Raw genomic sequence first — 10,825 nt, forward strand, 5'->3', positions numbered from 1 at the left:
GTTTTCATTCCAAGTTTCTTGTCTTTGTCGGCTTTGCGTTGCAAGGTTTTCTGGGCCAAAGTTAATATTAAGGCTGGTGCAGGCGTCCCGCGTTTGCCGGGACAGGGTGTTTTAGGGATCGTGCCTGTTCCCTGTAGCTTGTTTGTAATACCGGCCATAGGCGCTGCTTTCTCCTTGTCTTTGTCTTTTTCGGTCTTCTCTCTCTTTCCTTTCTGGGACATCCCGCTGATAATTACTTCCCAGTACCTTCGTGTATTTTTAAGCACTGTTCTGGCTGTTAACAAGACGCTTTCTCTGAGATTCCTTTCTGTGCACTTATGTTCACTGCTCACCGCCCTATTTAGCCACCAGAGCAGTCTCATATCCAGTACCAAGAACTCCTCAGGGCATCAACCATATCGTCCTGGTCGGGAGAGGGAATAGGTGCGACTGTCCACTACACCACACTGGCGGCCATCTTGCTTATTTTGGAATTTTATAAAGCGCTTAGTTACGCTCATCGGCGTGTCCCTGCGCTAAGAATGCTTTAGTAAGGGAGGAGAAGTTAGGGAGGAGAAGTTAGGGCAGTGCTAGACGAAACAGATGTGTTTTGAGGGCTCTGCGAAATTTGGGCTCAGAGGGTTCCAGGCGTAGTTCAATCGGCAGTAAGTTCCAATTCTTGGCGGCAAGAAAACGGAACGATCTTCCCCCCATGCGGGCTCTGCGGATTTTGGGGACAGTGACCAAGCCAGTGTCGGAGGATCTGAGCATCCGCTCTGGTCTGTAGGGGGTAATAAGACCGTTCAAAGGGGCGGGTGCTTTGCCTCCTAAGATACGCTGGCATACGCAGAGGGCTTTGTATTTGATCCTTTCACAGATTGGTAGCCAGTGAAGAGATTTTAAGGCCGCTTTGGAGGAGGTACGCCTTGCAAGCGTGAACTCTGGTAGTTCACACATGCGCTGAGGAGAGCACTATTGAAATGCAGGGTATCTTTTTGATCCCAGTGGCTCATCTTTTAACATGAGTGAGTGCAGTGCATTACTGCAACCAGCGCAGGGGGATGCCTGGGGGTTCCCTCTGTACTCTGTGCCCCCTCCCTCTGGGTGCCCACAGGACACACTGACCCTGTGTCAGTTGTATGTGGAGCACAGCCAATGCGCCTCTCGGCAGCTCTTTTGCCTCTATTTCCACATCTCTAATACCGCACAGGTGTAAGGCAAACGGTTCCATCATTTGCAGAGGGTCACATGTATGCAAAATATCTGCCTGCGCAATCCACATTATAGAAAGGACTATACACACATCTGCAACCCCTTCTATAATGTAAAAATGCCCCGCGGTCACCGAGGGTGCAAATATCTGGTATGTCCCTCAAGGTACTTTTTGAAATACAGCCCCTGGTGGAAAACCACAGCATTGCATTGGCTGATTTTCGACAGGGAGCATATACCCCTGCAGCAGTGCCACCCTCTGTACTCTTGCAGTAGGGCATTAGCCGAGGTCAGGGAGGGAGCAGTTACCAGTGCAGCAGTGATACCCAGTGCACACTCACAATATGGTACTGGTTGCTATCCTGGAGAGAACCGACAAACATGATAGCATGCCTTGTCTTCATCATGTGCTCTCTGTGTCCCCACTCGCCTAAGTGTTTGGTTTATTCAATAGAAACTTGCTGTGTCTCTTAGAAAGCTGATCTGTAGTTACATGAGATAGGACGAATAATGATGTACTGGCCAAAGAGATAGCCAGTAGCTCAGGCTGGTATCAAGCATCCCTTCCATCTCTCTGTTGTTTATTGCAGTAGAAGTCCTAAGTGTGACAGGTATCCCGAGACATGTGACCCATGCTTGCTGATATACGAGAGTCAAACTAAACCTCCCTGATGAGGTCTATGTAGGCTGAACCCTAGACTGAGGTTCCTTGTGTTCTCGTCTGGAGGGGACCTGGTCTGGCACTTCATGCTACACTCCTCCTACTGGAGTTGGACCATGACGGATTTGCATATAGTCAATCTCTTAAGGAGCACAGTGGGTGAAAAACAAGGGACTAGGATGCAGCACAAGTGGTTGCCAGTGGCTGAGACTGTTTTATACGAATAGCACTCTTTACAACGCATGCGTTTACAATGCATACGTTTACAACGTAAGTCGTTACAACGACGCGTTGTTACATTGCATGCCATTACAACGCAAGTAGTTAAAACGACTTGCTGTAGGGGTGGGCACTGAAGTTCGGAATAGTATCATTTACTATTCCAACTCCAGTGTGTGCAACAGTAGGGAAGGTCTTGGATTGAAAATCCAACACCTTCTGCCCCCTACAGAAAGTCGTTGCAACGACTTGCGTTGAAATGGCATGCGATGTACCAACCCATCGTTGTAACGACTTGCGTTGTAAACACATGCATTGTAAACGATGCATTGTAAACGTTGTTTACCGGTTCATACATTCCTTTCATCAGTTTGTTTTTTATTGCAGTTACAGCACAGGGGCAGGGAACCTGATGAGAAGTACCTTGCTCCTGGTGAGGTTTGCTGTGTGCATTTCATATGTAACCTGCTACAGACCCTGGTCTTAAATTAAAAAGCTCCTTTTGTATTGTGATAGTCCTACCTAGTTTATGCATCTAGCAAATGTTCTGTGGCAATTTACAAATGTGACAGTGACTCCCACTGGCAAGTCACAGTATGGCACGGACATTTTACTTTCAGTTCGTCTTTTTAACTTCACAATCAATTCTGTTCTTTCTTGGTAAGCCAGCTAGAGCACAGCAAGGATAGTGAAGAGGAACCAGGGCCTGAATTAGCGCTGGTGGCACCTGGTGCGACAGGCTTTTTTTTTTTACCCCCTCCCCTACGACCTCCTCCTCAGATTCCCTAACTACCACCCGGAAAAAGTTCCCTTAATCTCTTCATAACCCTGAAGAACCGGGTTATTTAAGAACTGGCGGCGCCAGGGGCACGCCCAAAGTCTTCGGGTATCACCTGTCTTAGAACACAGAGACACGGAAACTTCTTGGTGGCGTCAAAGATCGAATTTATTGGCTGCAGCCAGTAACAGAAGTCCTAGAAGTCAACACGGTATGAGTTCTCAGGAGACTGCTCAATTTTACAAAGCAAGTCATCCCTTTTTATGCCAAAAATCACATTCCAGACAAATACCTTACATTTACAAACTGTCCAATCACATGTATCCACACCAGAGATATCGCATGACGGTAAAACCCACTTTTCAGTTGCCCAGCCCATGATCAATCATCGGTCAAACCCAACATTGTTCTTTAGACAGGTCGAACGAACCCATAATAAAAAAGGGCACATCCCCATTGTAAATAGACCATAAAGAAAGGAGCAGAAACAGGTGAGAGTAGGATAAGGCATATTTGTGTGCAATAAAGTTTTACGATGTCCTGTGCTTTGATCCTCAATCTTGATCAGCTACTGGGAAAGGAACTGGCCTAACAAGGTTGACTTCAGGCAAGAGGGTCTGTTCGCTCAGGTCATTCAGAAGTCAGCTAAAGTGTACGTGTGCTAAAGACTCGTTCAGCCGCAGTCATCGGCCTATGTGAGGGCAACCACAAAATGGCTGCCATACACAAAATGGAACCCAAGGGTTCAGAACGAAATCCCTAAATACGTAGTGAATCCATCGGTCTAACGTGACGAAAACACTCATACTTGCCACACTAACTAGTTACGGTTTGCTAATATCAAATTCATAACGAAACCATGACCTTTATGGAACGGGTTCAGAATTCACGGAACCTCAACCCCACTCTCGCATATAATTCATTTGTTTTAAAGCGCTTGTAAGGGCTGACTTTACTATCCGCTCAGCTATCAACATAAAACATAGATCTGTTCTTTGCAGCAGGTATATTAACCCTCTGCGCTACTTTATGGTGAGTCAAAACTGCCATGAGACAACACTCTCAGCTCTCTCTTTCTGGCAGGAATATTAATCACAAGAGTTATCTTGACATTTTTTATAGTGGCCTGAAAGCTAGATGCACAAAGAACTCTGCTGCAGGTGCTTTTAAAACCTAAGTTATTGCTAAACACAGCTCCCCCCTGAGGTCACACTCTCCAGGTCAGCACCCCTTGGAGGGAACAATGCTATGGAGAAGAGAAGTAGAGTGGAAAACATATAAAAGGCATGAAAGACCCTATCACACATGATACCAACACAGCTTCACGTCCAGTGGGGACATAAGTGCCTGTGGTTAGGCCACCTTGACATACCCACCAACTTCTGAAAACGTTTTATCAAGGAGGGGGGTTTTGAGTGCCATCTCTCGCTTTTCTCTCATTTTCACAGCTTTTTCCTTGCTTCTTCCCCTGTTTTTTTAGTACCTTCTCTTCGCTTTTCCCTTGTATTTCCCTCGTTTTCATTGCTTTCTCCTTACTTCTTCACCATTTTTTGATTTCCATTCTCCTTGTTTTCCCCTTGTTTGCACTGCTTTTTCCTTGCTTTTCCCTCAGGATTTTGAGTGCCTTATCGTTGCTTTCCCCTCATTTTCAAATTCCTTTTCCTTGTTTTTTCCCCCTGTTTTTGAATAACTTATCCCCTTTTTCCTCCTTTTCCCTGCTTTCTCAGCGCTTTCCTATCAAGATCCGACTGTTGGAATGAGACTCCGGGACCTGGATACCCCGTTGGGTGTTTAGCTGCTCTTTACAAATCCACATTGATTCAATCAATCAATCAATCAGGGAATTGTAAGTGCGCAACTCACCCGTGAGGGAGGAATTTAAGACAAGCCTGAAAATCACAGACAGGCTGGCACACATTTCATCAAGAAAGAAGTGGTGCCAAAGGTAGCACAAGCACTACCGAGGGAGACCGCAGGGCAAGACTGGCCATAGTGGGCACCGGGCGCTTCCTTGGTGGGCTGGAAGCGTGGGGGCCTGTATTCTGGCCTTGGGGGTCGGTTTTGTCACTGGAGTATGGTTTTGCAGCACTGTTGCAATATCTGCCCACTGTAACAAAAGCGGAAGGGGTGCTTTTTACTAGCATCCCCCTCCTCGCTCCCAGGGCCGGTCGAGTAGCAATCCACCAGGGCTGGTTGCTGTTCGCAGTCGGCCTTGAGCTGGTAAGCTGTGTTCTGAGTGTTTGAGGTGACACTGATATAGTTTACCCCAGGGAAGCCTTCTAATGAATGTTTGCTAATTTTGTGGAAGGCCTGGGGCATTAGTCACTATTGGGGTTGAGGGAGGGAAATTGTCCCTGTCAGTTGGGGCAAGATTTTGGGCACCATCTAACAAACATGCCTTAACAACTTTGGCCACAGTGTTCCATTGCATTATTTTGTTTTTTATTTCAATAAAAGGAATAGGAGAAGACATAGCAAAGCAAGAAAGTAGAAAAATATGTTAGTGTCCAGTGATTTAAAGAAGGGTCCATTAATCATGAACATCTAATACGTAAAGTAAATGTGATTCCGTATAATCTCCTATCAAGCTATTAAACCAATTTGTTTGTGGCTCGGAAGTCTTTTTAAATGTACATTTAAAACTCTAGATATTTATAGAACAATTCTTCATAAAATATTTCTTTGCTCTTCCGCCCCCATTCTTATTAGTCATGGAATATAATTATGCTCCACCTTTGGACACTTAAAGAGAGGCCGATCCATATAACAAATGAAATCAGAAGGACAAAATGCAGGGCCATACGTTTACTGTCTGCCTAACATAGTCATACAAAGATCATGTTCTAATTTAATCTTCTGATCCATTTTCGCCTTACAGTACTGACCTTTCCCAGGAGTATCATGCACAAATTATGATATTCTTTAGAGGATTTAGGAAGATGTTCTGGTTTATAGTACAGCCTATAAACAAAAGTATTGAGATGTGTGGAAGTTTGAGATTATAGGAAGCTGCATAAGACCCGGGTGAAATTTAAATTATACCAGCTTAGTTTGTATGATTTTGGGAATTACATGTATGCGTTTTCATAAAATTCTAAAATTATGCCACGTCATGTATTATTCCATCATTCATTGCAAAATTATAGCGCTGGAACGCAGGAACAACGTAAACAACCCGAAGGTGAGCAATTGTTTTTTATGGTAAAATACCACCGCCACGATGCTAATCGGACTGGCGGTTTTCCGGGTGTCGACCGCGGGCGGATGGCCGCCGCCAGAACGGCGGTTGCCACCACGGACTGGCGGCAGCTATCCACCCGCAATCCCAATAGACCCCTTAGTGTTTTTAACCTGATTTTTGAAGTCTTTAGGCTATGAAATTTGAAGGGATATGCCACTTTCCCGCGCTTTTTAGTCATACCATTCCAAATAATGTGGGGGGGAAACTGTGTATTGCCTCCTGGGAAGACGAACCATTGAATAAATTGTGCAAATGCTGCCAAATAGTATACATATTCGGGTTAGATCCATGTTTCTTTCCCCAGGGGAGCACACTACTTATGGCAGGCAGAAAGGTCTTTCCAGCCTGAACAATTCAGGATAGTAAATAGTTTACATTTGTAAAAATGAATATATGCACAGAAGAAAGGCACTGAAATAAAAATCATTAGTATGATGTTTACATGGCCAGCCACAGACAAAGGCATGTTACAAGATTTGAATATCAATCTCATATTTGGATAGTAAACACTTATAATTCAGACGGTGCTTTGTTGCACCTTATACCTGTACCCCCAAATCCCAAACAGTGCAGGACATAATTGTCTGTGCCTCTTCTGCTAACTGAGAGATCTAATCATTTAATAGGAGTCCTTATATTATGGTGTCATTTATTTTATTGCTGGAGATTTTTTTTCAAAATGGTTCTATTATCTTAAATTAATCCTTATATTTTGTTGTTCAGGACCCAAAAATAAAGTCACATCATCTGCATTCATTAGAATCCTATTGACCTCTAAGTTTTTAGGACTGACCTTGACTTGAACCTTATTGGTTATTTACCTAGATAAGGTTAAGGCGTTGTAGCACACGGGGGAGATATTCGGTCTCCCCTGTGGGAACCCCATGATGAAGCATGTCATCACTAGGGTGAGTGAGGGTTCTTTTTACAAATAGTGTTACTCTGATTACGAATAGAGTTTCTCTGTCTCTTTGTTTAATTTATTTGTTTTTTCACTAGCACACAGTGATTTAACTGACAGTCACTCCTTTGCTGTTGAAATATATTGAATTGGGGTAGGAGAGTGAGCATCTATGTCCCTGGCTCTCTTGTTGTTGAAATAGATTTTGCAGCGCACAGCTGCGAGAGTATATTCCGTCCGTCGTTGTTTACCCTTGTTTTAGACAAAATGGAAGATTTAGGTCTCTCTTATTCGAGAGAAGAAGTGGATGCACTCCTAGGGGATGCTTCGTTGTTTGCGGATACACTTATTTCCCAAACCATCTCCCAGACAACGGAGTGGGACAAACTTGGGGAACAGAAGAGGAGCCGCATCAGAGCCATCTTGCATGGCACGATGCTAAAAGAATATCTGATGAAAAATACAGCTCCTAAAGGATTACTAGTAACAAACGCCCCAAGGATTTTTCTTGAGGACGCGACATTTAGAAAGGAATGGGCCCAAATAGCCTGGCATTGCACCAGGGACTGGGCAATTTTGATAATTAAAACGGCTCTCAGACTATCAGAAGCCTTGCAAATTGAGATTCAACAGACTGAAAGTCATTTCAGGACAACCCTGACAGGGTATAAGAAGAAACTGGAGGATCTCAATAAGGAAATGAATGAGTATAAGGAAGGCTTAGCACAATCTAAAGCCCAGAAATTTCAAAAAGACCTGACTCGTTGGTCATATGTGAAGGCCTATCCGTACACAAGTCCGGACTTTACTCCACCGTCGAAGACAGATTACAACTCTGATGCTTCGGGAGATTCTAATAACAGTGGTTCTAGTACAGGAAGCACGGGCAGAAAGAACAGGGGTCGGGGTAGAGGAAGAGGTGCCCCGAACCGTGGCCAACAAACGTACCAACAGGGAGGCTACCATGGTGCCTACCACCAACCTCTACCGTTCCCACCTATGATGGGATGGAACCCGGCTTTTGGCCCACCACAACCACAGTTTTTTCAACCCCAGATGTTCCAACAACCGCCTTTTTTAGGGAGGGGCCAGGGGAAGAAAGGGAGATGGAAAGGGTCCAACCAAGTCCAATGGGAAACAAGGAATCGGTGGGCGACAATACGAGGAGCAAAACCTCCGAACAGAGAGCCGGACCGAGCAATCAGAAAACTTAGTCCTCAATCTCTCAACAACAAATCTAACTACACCAGAAATGAGAGTATTAGAGAAAGGTTTGGGATTTGTCCCAACACCGGGCTTTGATAAATTCAAACTACGCTGTGAGCTTAGTGACTTTTTTCGTAAATTACGATTAAAACATTTCTTTGAGAAACAAGCAACAGAACACACTCAAACATCAGGAGGAGGTACAAATTTTAGACCAAAATCTACCTTTACCCCTCCACCACACATGATCTCACCTGAATTACTGGCCTTTGAACAGGCGGTTATTAATGATGTTGAGTCTTTGGAGACTCCTGTACCTTTTAAAAATCTAACCTCAGAGGAGTTTCAAGCAATACGCTCCTTACAAGATAACAACAACATAGTGATTAAGGGTGCTGACAAAGGGGGAGGTATAGTCATCCTGGACACGGAAGACTACGATTGAGAGTGCCGGCGCCTCCTTAGTAATCAAACAAACTACGTACCATTAAGGGAGGATCCATCTTCGAGCCTGAAAACAGAGATAATTGACCTAGTGATGGAGGCCGAACATGATGGGAAAATAAGCAAACAAGAAGTGGATTTTTTGACTATGACAGACGGGAGAATGCCATATTTCTATACTCTCCCGAAAACCCACAAAGGGATCCTTCCACCTCCAGGGAGGCCGATTGTTTCAGGTTTAGGTTCTCTTTTAGAACCTCTGTCTAAATACTGCGATTTCTTCCTGCGGCCCATCATTGAACTAACTAGCACTTACATCAAAGAAACTAAAAGTCTCCTGGCTATACTACAAACTATCACTCTGCCAGAAGAACCCTGCCTCCTGGCGGCATTAGACATAGAGAGTCTGTATACCTCGATATCTCAAGATGCTACTATTGAGGTAATTGCACAAACATTAGAACAAACTGACTGGCAATATCAGACATCTCGGTCTTTTGTGGTCGATTGTGCGACACTGGCACTGAAGAGGAATGTTTTCCAATATGAAGATGATCTCTATTTACAAGCTACCGGCATGTCAATGGGAAGCACATTTGCTCCTAGCGTGGCAGGTTTGTACGTATTCAATTTTGAGAGTAAATACATCCTACCCAACACCAACCCCCATTTTGCAAACATTATTCAATGGCAGAGATACATAGATGATGTGCTGTTAATTTGGAAGGGTGATGAGGAGTCTTTACTTGCCTTTTTTGTATGGTTGAATAACCAAGACCTACATCTCAAGTTCACACATGAATATGACAGCACTGAGATTGTATTCCTGGATGTTAGAATCACAAGAGTAGGCAGGAACTTAACATCTAGAACCTATTTCAAACCTACTGCGAGAAATAACCTGCTAAATTACTCAAGCTTTCATCCACAACCATTAAGAGAGAATCTCCCTTTTGGACAATACCTCCGGATTAGGAGGAATTTTAGTGAGGTCTCAGATTATAAAACCAAAGCTCGGGACCTCACGGAGAAATTACAAAGGAGGGGATATCCTAATCACCTCTTGAGTAAGAGTTATAAGAGGGCACGAAATCAAAATCACGATGCTCTTTTAGAAAACATCCCAAAAGCAACCAACCAAGAGATACCCTTGACATGTGTTACAACTTACAACACAGCATCAAACACAGTGAGTCGCAGCATTAAGAGACATTGGAGGATACTGACCTCCAACAACTGCAAATAGGAGAAACCATTGTTCTCTTTCAAAAAAGCTAGGAGTTTGAAGGACTCCGTGGTACATACTCGCCCACGACGACAGGAACAAAAAACAAGGAGTGTACTGGATGCATGGGGTCTTCCTCCTGTATGCGGCCATTTTCCTTGTGGAGGATGTAGTGTTTGTTCTCTCACATCCATATCCAAGGCACTCACCTTAGAACCAGGCAAAACATGGCATCAGCGGCAACACACGAATTGCAATACATGCAATGTCGTGTATTTAATAACCTGCCCTTGTGGATTAAGATACGTGGGGATGACCAAAAGGATGGTTAAACTCCGGATTGGCGAACACCGTAGCAACATAAGATGTAGTAAAAATAACACCAAACTCACCACACCTTATAAGGAGCTTAAGCACTCCCCCTCAGACATCCACTGGACTGTGATAGAGCACCTTGAGTATGGAACAGAAACCAGTCTATTTGAGAAAGAACAGAGATGGGTGCATCGCTTGTCGAGCCATGTGACCGGGTTGAATGATGACATCCCCTGGAACACTGTAATGAGACGTTAAGGCTGGACCAGGGATGGCAAGCATAACTCTTATCTCTGTATTCGAACTCTTATCTCTGTATTCGAACTTTCTAATCTCCAATGACCTCTGTTTTTATCAGAGAGTTGCACGAGATCACATAGGTAATCTACTAATTATCACACCATGAGTAAGATAGTGGAAGGGTTATAATTGAACTATTCAGTGTACTTTGAGACGCTGATGAGATTTCTCTCCCTCTAATGAGATGCAATGAACTACTAACCTCCTTTTTACCAACAGTAGCTTGAATTTTTTAAAAGTGGAGTGATGGATAGTAGAGGACCATCTGTCCTTTTGCATATACACAGCGTTCCCTGAGTTGATTAACATTATCAGTCACCAATTGTAAGATTATATTGATGTGA

At 44.0% G+C, this 10,825-nt stretch overlaps 1 long non-coding RNA gene across 1 annotated transcript in view; it reads right to left on the reverse strand.

The window, feature by feature from the left end:
* The window catches only part of LOC144773058 (uncharacterized), a 42,408-nt gene extending 32,019 nt beyond the window's left edge, over positions 1 to 10,389 (reverse strand). The window contains exon 1 of the long non-coding RNA XR_013599911.1: positions 10,259 to 10,389. This is a non-coding gene — a long non-coding RNA (uncharacterized LOC144773058). The remainder of the gene's footprint in view (positions 1 to 10,258) is intronic.
* Between the last annotated feature and the right edge of the window lie 436 nt (positions 10,390 to 10,825).

Source organism: Lissotriton helveticus, chromosome 1_1, assembly GCF_964261635.1.
Source record: "Lissotriton helveticus chromosome 1_1, aLisHel1.1, whole genome shotgun sequence".
Taxonomy (NCBI): Eukaryota; Metazoa; Chordata; class Amphibia; order Caudata; family Salamandridae; genus Lissotriton; species Lissotriton helveticus.